Raw genomic sequence first — 11,526 nt, forward strand, 5'->3', positions numbered from 1 at the left:
GAAACACATTTGCTATGAAGAAAAAACTCATTCTATCCCCAAACATCTTTCACTCTGATTCACTGTAGCTAAAGTAATGAATCCCTGCATGTATTATAGTGATTTACTATAAGATTTGTGGATTTACAGTAAACCACAAATAATTACATTTGTTTTATTTAAAATTTTCTGTACTCTGTTTATTATTAGAAAAATCCAACAATCCTACTGGTACGTTATATTACATGGTACTGATTTATGTTGTGAGGAAAATACATAAAGAAAAAAACAATATTTTTGAATGACATCCATCTCTTCATTATAATTATAATCATTATTATTATTATTATTATTATTATTATTGTTATTATTATTATTATTATTATTATTATTATTATTATTATTATTATTATTATTATTATTAAAGCTAGGTTTGTGTTTTCAGTAGACAGTGGTCTACAGTGGTCTAGAAAGGCCAAACATTTTTAAACTTACAGTCTAAAAGGGAATTTCAGTAAAGAAAAAGCTTCTTATCTGTGCAGTAAGTGTTTATTAGCTCAGTAAAACACATTACAGCATTACAATAAATACTAACAGCAATTTTACAAAAAGCCGTTACAGCTTTTACAGCCCTGTTTTCCTTAAAACAACAAAACATCTCCTAATCTCTCCTCCTAATCTGAGTTTAATAGTGTTTCATTTCTAGTTCTTATCATATAAATCAACACCCGGTTTGGTACATTTTGGTGAATTTGAACATAATATACACATGCTGGCTGAGGAGCATCCAGGAGAAATCTGGAATCTCTACACTACACTGTTCTTCAGCTTCAGGCTCACAGGATAGAACATACTTACAGTTAAAAATAAGAAATTCCTTGTATCGTTTTACTGTATTAATGTTTATTTGCATCTGTTTAAATTATAAGTGTATTATATATTTGCTTAGGTGTCTAAAACTTTTGCACAGTACTGTATACTGCTGAGTGTTTCAGAGTGTTTTCTAACAACAGTTCATATATGAACATTAGCTATCCTAAACCCTGCTGGTATGATCCCATAATAAACTGATTGTACAGCAGTACAGTTAATGTTATCATTGCTATTCGCTCTGCTCTCATCTCTGAGCTCGAGTTTAAATCTGGCACAAACTAACCGGACATTCCAGCGAGACCAGATCTGAAGCTGCAGGACATTTCTGAACAGTGTTTTAACACCAACACAAGTACCAGAGCTACATAACAAACATAACTTAAATTCACCTTTAAACACACCTGCATGTACAATATCATAATGCACATATGGTTCATATCAATCACTGTAGTTGGTTTATTTCAAAATCCTAATCCGGAACAATCTCTCATGTGAACTAGAGTATGTGATATATAAAATGATGAGTTTCTTTGATTTTACCAAATTAAAAACCTCTGGAATATAATCAAGAGAAATAGAGAGAATCACAAACCATCAAACCACCAAACTGAACTGCTTGAATTTTTGCACCAGGAGTAAAGCAGCATAAAGTTATCCAAAAGCAGTGTGTAAGACTGGTGGAGGAGAACATGCCAAGATGCATGAAAAAAACTGTGATTAAAAACCAGGATTAATCCACGAAATATTGATTTCTGAACTCTTAAAACTTTATGAATATGAACTTGTTTTCTTTGCATTATTTGAGGTCTGAAAGCTCTGCATCTTTTTTTGTTATTTCAGCCATTTCTCATTTTCTGCAAATAAAATGGAATTTGGGAGAAATGTTGTCTGTAGTTTATAGAATAAAACATTGTTAATTTTACTCAAACATAAACCTATAAATAGCAAACTGAGTACTTCAGGTGTTGAATAATGTTGGTCTTTTTACACTGTGGTTGTTTTTTTATCAAATAATTTAATCTGAAACAAATGAAAGCTTTATTTAATTGTTTATTTAAGTTACTATCCTTTATATATTGGACATTCCTCAACACCCTGTCTTTTTCTTCTGATTTCTACAGATAAACACTCTCTGTTATATCTCTACACCATTCAGTCTAAAAACTCTGATTCTCATCTCTACGACTGCACTGCTGTAACTCTGCTGAACTACAGACAGATAGATTTCTACAGCAGCAGCTCAGATAAACCCAGAACTGCTAAACAGAACTGGCAGAAGAACATTTCAGAATCTGACTGGAAAACCAGCACTAAGAAACTGCAGTATGATACACTACTGTTAAATAGACTCATCAACATACAGATGAATGAGTCTGGACACAATCAGTCAGGTAAGAAACACTGTTTTTGCTTATTTTCCGCTTAAATATTGTGTAATAACACAAAGTAGCACATATTTGAGAAGTGAAATAAAAATAATACATGGTTTTCACAATTTTTATGTGCAAAAGTATTTACTCTGAACCCCCTAAATAAAATCCAGTAAAATTATTTCACAGCCTTCAGAAATCTAAACTTAATGAGTTAATAGAGTTAATCCAGCTGTGTGTAATTTAGTCTAAGTATAAATACAGCTGTTCTGTGAAGACCTCAGTGGTTTATTAGTGAACACTAGTGAACAAACAGCATCATGAAGACCAAGAAGAAACTCAGCAGACAGGTCAGAGATTAAGTTGTGGAGAAGAAGATTAATCAATCCATCATCCTATAACGAACCTGAAAAGGTTATTCTACAACTGTTTCTATAAACCTACCAAGATATGGCCATGATCCACCCAAACTGACAGATATAGTATTACTTTTATTCCACTTCACAACCATGTGCTACTTTGTGTTGGTTTATCATTTAAAATCTCAATAAAACACATTTATGTTAGTGGTCTTAATTTTCTATTTGTTTCAGGTGTTCATGTTCTTCAGTGGAGGCACGGCTGTGAGGGTGAACAGAGTTCTGATGGATCTCTGACTGTATTAAACAGTATTAATGAATTCGGTTATGATGGAGAAGATCTGATTCAGTTTAACTGCACCTCTAAAACCTGGATAACCCCGGAGGAGAAGAACAGAGAGAGGGAGGAGAAGAAGAACAGAGAGAGGGAGGAGAAGAAGAACAGAGAGAGGGAGGAGGAGAAGAAGAACAGAGAGAGGGAGGAGAAGAAGAACAGAGAGAGGGAGGAGAAGAACAGAGAGAGGGAGGAGGAGAAGAACAGAGAGAGGGAGGAGAAGAAGAACAGAGAGAGGGAGGAGAAGAAGAACAGAGAGAGGGAGGAGAAGAACAGAGAGAGGGAGGAGAAGAAGAACAGAGAGAGGGAGGAGAAGAACAGAGAGAGGGAGGAGGAGAAGAACAGAGAGAGGGAGGAGAAGAAGAACAGAGAGAGGGAGGAGAAGAAGAACAGAGAGAGGGAGGAGAAGAACAGAGAGAGGGAGGAGAAGAAGAACAGAGAGAGGGAGGAGGAGAAGAACAGAGAGAGGGAGGAGAAGTGGAGTAGAATATTTAATGCTGTTAGGAAATGTGAGCAGTGTGAGGAGATACTGAAGATGTATTTACACTACAAAACTACTGACATCACACAGAGTAACAGTGAGTATCTGAATGCTTTCATAATGTTAGTGGTACAGTTTTTCCCAAATGTTTAAATGCATTTCTAGAAACTTGGCTCAGTTTCAGAAAACTCTAAACACAAACTGAAAATGATGAACTGCTTTGTTGAAACTCTACAAATCTCCAGAAAAACTGATTCCTTCCAGCAAAACAACAAATACAGATATTTATATACTTATTACTCTCTCACAGAGCATCAAATAAACACTGACAAGATCAATTCAGAGCTCTGTTATCAGAAGTATTTAGTTGTGATTTTGACTTCATTAGGCCAAGGTACAATTTCAAATGCATACAAGTCTGTGGAAATATGTTGTCTTTCTGTTCTTTATATTTATTTGGTGTGGTGTAGGACCCCCCCCCCCCCCATATAGCATTGCAGTACTACATGTATATGCAACTCAAATGTGAGCTGTGCAATGAGAAACATGACGAGGAAAATCAGTTCACACACAAAGAGGAAACAAAAATGTATTTATAATGTATGTATTGGTGATGTAGCTGTACTAAATGATGCAGTTTGTGTTTAGTGATTTGTAAAGCTGTGATTTAGAATGATATTTGAGTGAGAACATGTGGAATTGTGTTTAGAGTTTAGCAGTTTGGAGACACAATGTTGATACGTGAGCTTCATGTTTTTGGATCTGTGTGCAGAGTTCCACATTTTGTGAGTATACAATATGGAAAAACTGTAACACCACTCAATTAGTATTAGTTTTAAAAACATCCAGCTTTATAATCACCAATAAAGTACAAATACAATCCAAGGAAATGCATTTTTATTTTCATCTTATTTTTATTACTACACTGGCTAAGATAAGATAAAATAAGAAAAGATAATCCTTTATTTGTTTTATTCTTTATTTTGAGAGGCAATTATATCTCAGCCTATACACATCAGCCAAAAAATTGGCTTTTACATAAGTAACCCATTTCGACCATGTCTTGACCAATCTTTTCATTTGTAAATGGAGTAAAAAGTTAATATATTCCTTAATATATATATTTCATTTACTAGATCAATCCCCAATTGTTTGTTAAAGGAGGTCCAGGAGTACATAATAAGTCTTCATTAATTCCACAGCAAGGCAATTTGCAATATTACAGCAGTGGAGAGGACTGAAGTGTCAGGATATAAACAACAATATAATATAGAAAATCTGTTCATACACACACATATCATACGCATGCACATAGGCTGACAGTAATAAATAACAAATAAATAGTAAATAAGTGGTGACATTGCACATATTGCACTACTACTAATAATAAAAATGGTTACTTATATTGGTATAACACCATAATATAGAGTAGCACTATATAGTAATAATAATAATAATAATAATAATAATAATAATAATTATTATTATTATTATTATTATTATTATTATTATTATATAGCAATAATACTAATTCCTTGTTTTAAAAGTGCTCATCATTTTCACATGGCTACAATATTAAGTAATATTTACTAAATCACAAATTCTGTTTAGAGTGCACATGTTTTAATTTAAAAACATTAATATTAAGCAGTTTAAAATAAAGGTAAAAATTAATAAAAAGTAGTAATTGTGAAAGAGGTTAGAAAAACCTCTTTATTATTGTTAATACAGTGCAGGCATTATTTTTTCATATTGTGGTGTAATTATAGTGATATGAACTGTTATATTTTTATCTGTTTGAAGTCTAAACTGAAATGTTGCTCCATTTCTCTCTTCAGCTCCACCTGCTGTTCGTATATTTGCAAATAAATCTGTAAAAGACTCAGGAAACCTGACCCTGACCTGCATGGCCACGGGATTCTACCCCAAATACGAGAAGATGAGTCTGAGGAAGTTCACCACTGAAATTCCTGATCATCTGATCACATCTTCTGGAGTCAGACCCAATGATGATGGAACCTACCAGCTGAGGAAGAGTGTGGAGATACAGGAAGATGATCCAGCAGTTTATGACTGTTACGTGTCTCACAGAACCCTCCCAGAACCAGTGATTAAACAATGGGGTAAATATAATCATACATTACTGTCATCTTATGCTTTAATAGGATAAATATACTGAGATTCTGTACGTTACAATGCAGCAAAATAAGCAGTGTTAGATGTCCTATGTTGATGACGAGGACCCTTCTAAAAAATTCATACTTTAAGTTCCTCCTATAATTGTAACACATTCCAGTCACCTTTCTGCAACCATCACCCCTGTCTGCCAATCCAGGGGGGCTGTCCCCGATGTCCACGCGATGTTGCAGATGTGTTAGCCAGGACAGTCCCACAACATCTAGAGCCTTGAGAAACTCAAGGTAACTGGTTTCCCTTCTTATGCCGCCTGACAGTTGACGGGAATCCTTTAGAAGCAGAACAATAATCATTTTCCATGGCCTCGCCGAACTCCTCCCACGCCCATATTTTTGCCTCAGCAACAGCCCCTGAGGTGTCCCAGGCCTGATAGGACCCTTTCTTTAGCCTGATGGCATCCCTTACCCATGGTGTTCACCATCAGGTTTGAGGATTGCCACCACAATGGGCATCGACAACCTTGTGTCCACAGCTCTGATCAGCCGCTTCAACAATGGAGGCACAGAACAAGGTCCTCTTAGACTCAATGTCCCCCCTTTGGGATGCAGTCAAAGCTCTGTCAGATGTGGGAGTTGAACCTCCTGGACAGGTTCCTCTGCCGGACGTTTCCATCATACCCTCACTACACACTTGGGTCTGCCAAGTCTGTCCGGCATTTTCACAAGGTGGTGATCAGTTGACAGCTCAGCTCCTCTCTTCACCCAAGTGTCCAAGAAATACGGTTGCAAGTTCGATGACACAACTACAAAGTCAGTCATTAAAATGTGACCTAGGGTGTCCTGATGCCACATGCATTTGTGGACATCCTTGTGCTCGAACGTGGTGTTCGGTGTGGATAAACTCTGACAAGCACAGAAATCCAATAACAAAACACGACTCAGATCGGAGAGACCGTTCCTCCCAATCACAGCCCTCCAGGTCGACTCCAGAGTAGGATAATGTCCAGCCCCTCTCGAGAAGTCAGGTTCCAGAGCCCACATTGTGTGCTGAGGTTGATATATCTAGTTGGTACCCACGCATGTAATCTGCACTTTTCAAAAGCCAGTTTTGGTCCCCTGCAGTTTTTACGGCTAAAAACCAATGTCACGCTATATTAAATAAAGACGGATCCAGTGCTAGGACCAAGCAGAAAACGACCGCTCAAGCGGAAGCATGTTTCCCTTTAGGCCACCCACAAGCTCATCAACTTGCTCTGCCGTTTCTTGCTAACGTGTCATTGGCCTGTCTCCACCCAAGGTGCCCCCCCCTGGTGCCCCCCCCACCATTGAAATCGAAATTAATATACTGTATCATAATGTGATGTAATTATAGAGATATAAACTGCTATATTTTATCTGTTTAAAGGCTAAGCTGAAATATTGCTCCATTTATTTTCTGTTTTTAGCTCCACCTGCTGTTCATATATTTGCTAATAAATCTGTAAATCACCCGAGTAAACTGAACCTGACCTGCCTGATCACGGGATTCTACCTCAAAGACGTGAAGATGAGTCTGAGGAAGTTCACCACTGAAATTCCTGATCATCTGATCACATCTTCTGGAGTCAGACCCAATCATGATGGAACCTACCAGCTGAGGAAGAGTGTGGAGATACAGGAAGATGAGAAAGACCAGTATGAGTGTTACGTGTCTCACAGAACCCTCAAAGAACCAATTAAACAACGATTAAACAACTGGGTAAATATAATCATACATTACTGATATTTTATGCTTTAATATTATACATATACTGAGATTCTGTACATTACAGTGCAGTAAAATAAACAGATGATTATAGATGTAGAACAACAGCGCTATAGAACTAAGAGATATGTTGTTTAACAGTGAAAGTAAGAGCTTTACCACACTCACTCACACTGCAGTGAAGGGAACTAAAGGGATTAAAGAGACTAAACAGCTGTGATTAGTGCCTTTTAAGAAAAGCTCTTATCAGTGAGAATAACCAGCTTTAAAAACAGCTTCAGTTTAATAAAGAGAGTAAAGATCAGACTCTGGATCAGTGGAAGAAGATCATGTGAAGATCTGATGAGTCGAGATTTATCCTGTTCCAGAGTGATGGAGCATCAGGGTGACTAGTCTAAAGTCACCAGTGTTTATGAGTAGAAGATCAGTTTATGATATCATCAGTCAGTTTTACTGCTGCTTTCTTTTTTGTGTGTGTGTGTTTTTTTTTTTTAGAAAGAAGCCCTGTGGCCCTTATTATTGGAGCAGTTTTGGTCTCGGTGCTTATAATGGTGGTCCTGTGTTCTATGATTGTCTATGCTCTGATAAAGAAAATACGAAATTGTAAGTAGTTCTGCTTTATTGTAAGCCTGATCCACTACTTCCTGTGCTTCCTGTGATGTTAGTTAATGTTTAGTACAGAATACATGACTGTAATTATGAGGCAGTGGATTAATACTGGAATATCGTCTGGTTTAACAGGTACAGGGAGTGATAGTGTGTCACCTTCAGCCAGCAGTGACAGTGACAGTGTGCTCAAAGGTAGGTGGGATTGTATTTCAGGATTCTGTGAAATACACATTTTATACATGACCACTATACAGTATCTCACAAAAGAACAAGATTACACCCCTCAAATTTCTGCAAATATGTGATTTTATCGTTTCATAGGAAATACCATAGAAATTAAACTTAAGGTTGTCAGTGTGCAACTTGAATAGAATTTACTGATTTACTGTCCTCCATTAATATCTAAATATCTGCAACACAAGTGAGCACACCTCTGCAGCGTGTGCACACCGTCTTCCTGATAAAAGCAGAAATATTTGCTTTAGCTAACTTTAATTAGAAACACGCTTCTGAGAGGAGGTGCTTTTCATGGCGGGGGTGCAGATTTAAAATAAAAGTTTATTTTAAGACAATTTTTGCTTTTTCTGCGTTCACATTTTTTTTGGGGACAAATCCACCTATTTCTGTTCCACCCACCCCCCCGGTTCCTATACCAGTGAATTTGTGTGTTGTTTAAAACAGGATGAATGAGTGTAAATGTGAGTTGGTGTATTTATTCTGTAATATTCTGCAGATTCAGCAGATGCTGGAAGTCCTGCTTTAAGTCCACTCTGCAATGGAGATATTATACTAGTGAACTATACTAGTCCTGGTCCTGACTCCACCCTGCCCTGCCAACGCACACCTGATCTACCTATCAATCAGCCATGTCCTGTTAAACCTGTTCACATGATCGTCAAGTTTCTCAGTGGGTTTATTAAAGCAGGCATTTCTCTAGAATCTACTGTACAGGACAGCGATCAGGACCAGGACTGATGAAGACGGTGATAAACTCTCTACAGGTAGGTGGGAATTTATTTACCACTTCATGATACATCTCAGAGAAGCATTATGTATTATTATATAATTATATTATATTTCTGTTATTATCACTGTATTTTTTGGACTATAAGGTGCATAAAGCGACACTAGAAAGGATGCCTACATCGAAGTGAACAGGGGCGTCGCCATGTTTCCCTTCTAACCCTGCGTTCACACTTTAATGCAACGAGTCGCCCATCATTTGTCGCTTGTGGGCAGTGTTGGGCACGTTCATTTAAAAAAGTAATTAGTTATAGTTACTAGTTACTTCTCCAAAGAAGAGTTACTAACTGAGTTACTCCACTATAAAAGTAACTAGTTACCAGTAAAAGTAACTTTTGCGTTATTTTTGTGTTGCTCCCCCTCGTGTTTTTTTCCCATTTTCTCACCAATATTGCTCAGCCAATTACCCATCACACTCACTAGGACTCTCCTCATCACTAGTGATGCCCCAACACCAGGAGGCCTCCTCCGATACACGTGAAGTCAGACTCCGCCTCCTTATGAACTGCTGCTGATGCTGTAGCATTTCCGAGTAGCATCACAGCGCTAACGCTCGGAGGAAAGTGCAGCGACTCGGTTCTGACACATCAGCTCACAGACGCAGCCTTGTGCTGATCCACATCACCCTAGGAGTGATGAGGGAAAAGAGCGCAAATGAGCTGTCCTCCACAGTCACAGGACCTGAACCCAATCCAGATGGTTTAGGTGAGCTGGAGCACAGAGTGAAGAAGGCAAAGGAGGAACAATTTCTAAACACCTCTGGGAACTCCTCGCTTCAAGACTGTTGTAAAACCATTTCAGGTGGCCACCTCTTGAAGCTCATTGAGAGAATGATGCCAAGAGTGTGCAAAGCAGTAATCAGAGCAAAGGGTGGCTATTCTGAAGAAACTAGAATATTTTTTTTGTTAAGTCTATAAAACTCCACATGTGTTCATTCATAGTTTTGATGCTTCAGTGAGAATCTACAATGTAAATAGTCATGAAAAAAATGCATTGAAAAAGAGAAGGTGTGTCCAAACTTTTGGCCTGTACTGTATAAAACCTTCACCATCCAGTCGTTAACATTAGCTGCTAACCGCAGCGCTAGCAGCTAATCCCACCAAGTAGCGCTTCACTGAGGAACCCTGAGTGTTCTGGTAAACCAGGTTGTTATCAGCTACACTCGCCTCTGAACGGTGAAAGCTAGCGCTGCGTTTAGAGGCTAATGCTAATACTGCTGCTGCACCAACCTTAGTGCTGGAGAAACTTCACTGAAAACTGACTGGTAGAATTCATACATAAGAAGCACCAGATTATAAGGAGCTCTGATAATTTTTAAGAAAATGTAAGAATTTCAGGAGCCTTATAGTCTGAAAAATATGGTATATTATCATAAAGTATCATATTATTGCTCCACAGTCCTGCTCTTTTTTGCTATTTGCAAATATCATAGACCCATTTTTTATTCATAATAGGACATAGAACACACATCAGGTGTTGAAAGTTGGGACAGGTAACAGCATGGCGTTCCATAAGAAGAGTCTTGGGCTGAATTGGGAAATATTTGGCATTCATAAAAGGAAAAATCTAGTAAAGAACAGGACTTTTGATCAGATAGAATCCTCCATCAGACACCAATGTAAAACTCCAGCACTGCTCTCCTCACTTCTTTTACACACATTTACACACTGCTGCTAACAGAAGAGGAGATGCTGCACCATGGTAAACATGGCCCTGTCCCAACTTTTGCTTCATTGATTTCTAGATGTTTAACATGAAGTGGTAAATCTGATATGTGTTCTATATGTTCTATTGTCACATAATTATGGGTCAACATAATTTGCTAGTCATTGCATTCTGTTTTTATTTACACTTTTACACATTTTACACAACCTCTTAATTTTATGGTAATTAATTAAACCACAGATATTCAGTTCAGTTTCTGTGCTGAGGCTGTATTGGATGTTTTACAGTGAGTAAAGGGATTAACTGGACAGTGACCGCTGCCAATCACCCCAAGAGATGCATCAATCAAGACAAACTGAAGGAAGATGTGTGGAAGTGTCTTTACAGTATTTATCACCTGAGAGATTACAGTGAGGCCTACATTACAGTTTAGTTATATTATATTTCAGTTACACTGCATTTCTGTGACACTGTGTTTCTGTTACATTACGTTTCAGTTACACTGCATTTCTGTTACACTACAGTTCTGTTATATTATATGTTTGTTTCTCTGCATTTTGTTTAATTATCTTGCTGTTACACTGCATTTCTGTTTAATTACATTTTTGTTAAACTACGTTTCAGTGACACTGCATTTCTGTTACACTGCATTTCTGTTTAATTACATTTTTGTTAAACTACGTTTCAGTGACACTGCATTTCTGTTACACTGCATTTCTGTTACACTGCATTTCTGTTACACTGCATTTCTGTTACACTGCGTTTCAGTTACACTGCATTTCTATTACACTACATTTCTGTTATATTATCTTTTAGTTACAATGCATCTCTGTTCCATTACTTTTTTGTTACACTGCATTTCCGTTACACTACAGTTCTCTTACACTACATTTCTTATACACTGTGTTTCTGTTATACTGCAGTTCTTTTATATTATAGTTCTGTTAGATAACG

General features: G+C 37.4%; 1 long non-coding RNA gene across 1 annotated transcript; it reads left to right on the plus strand.

Moving 5' to 3' along the window:
* The first annotated feature begins 8,021 nt into the window (after window positions 1–8,021).
* LOC125788903 (uncharacterized) lies at window positions 8,022–11,031 on the plus strand. Its single transcript, XR_007429874.1, has 3 exons — window positions 8,022–8,076; window positions 8,618–8,885; window positions 10,860–11,031. It is a non-coding gene; the product is annotated as an uncharacterized LOC125788903 (long non-coding RNA).
* Window positions 11,032–11,526: the final 495 nt, after the last annotated feature.

This window comes from Astyanax mexicanus, unplaced genomic scaffold (assembly GCF_023375975.1).
Source record: "Astyanax mexicanus isolate ESR-SI-001 unplaced genomic scaffold, AstMex3_surface scaffold_31, whole genome shotgun sequence".
Taxonomy (NCBI): domain Eukaryota; kingdom Metazoa; phylum Chordata; class Actinopteri; order Characiformes; family Acestrorhamphidae; genus Astyanax; species Astyanax mexicanus.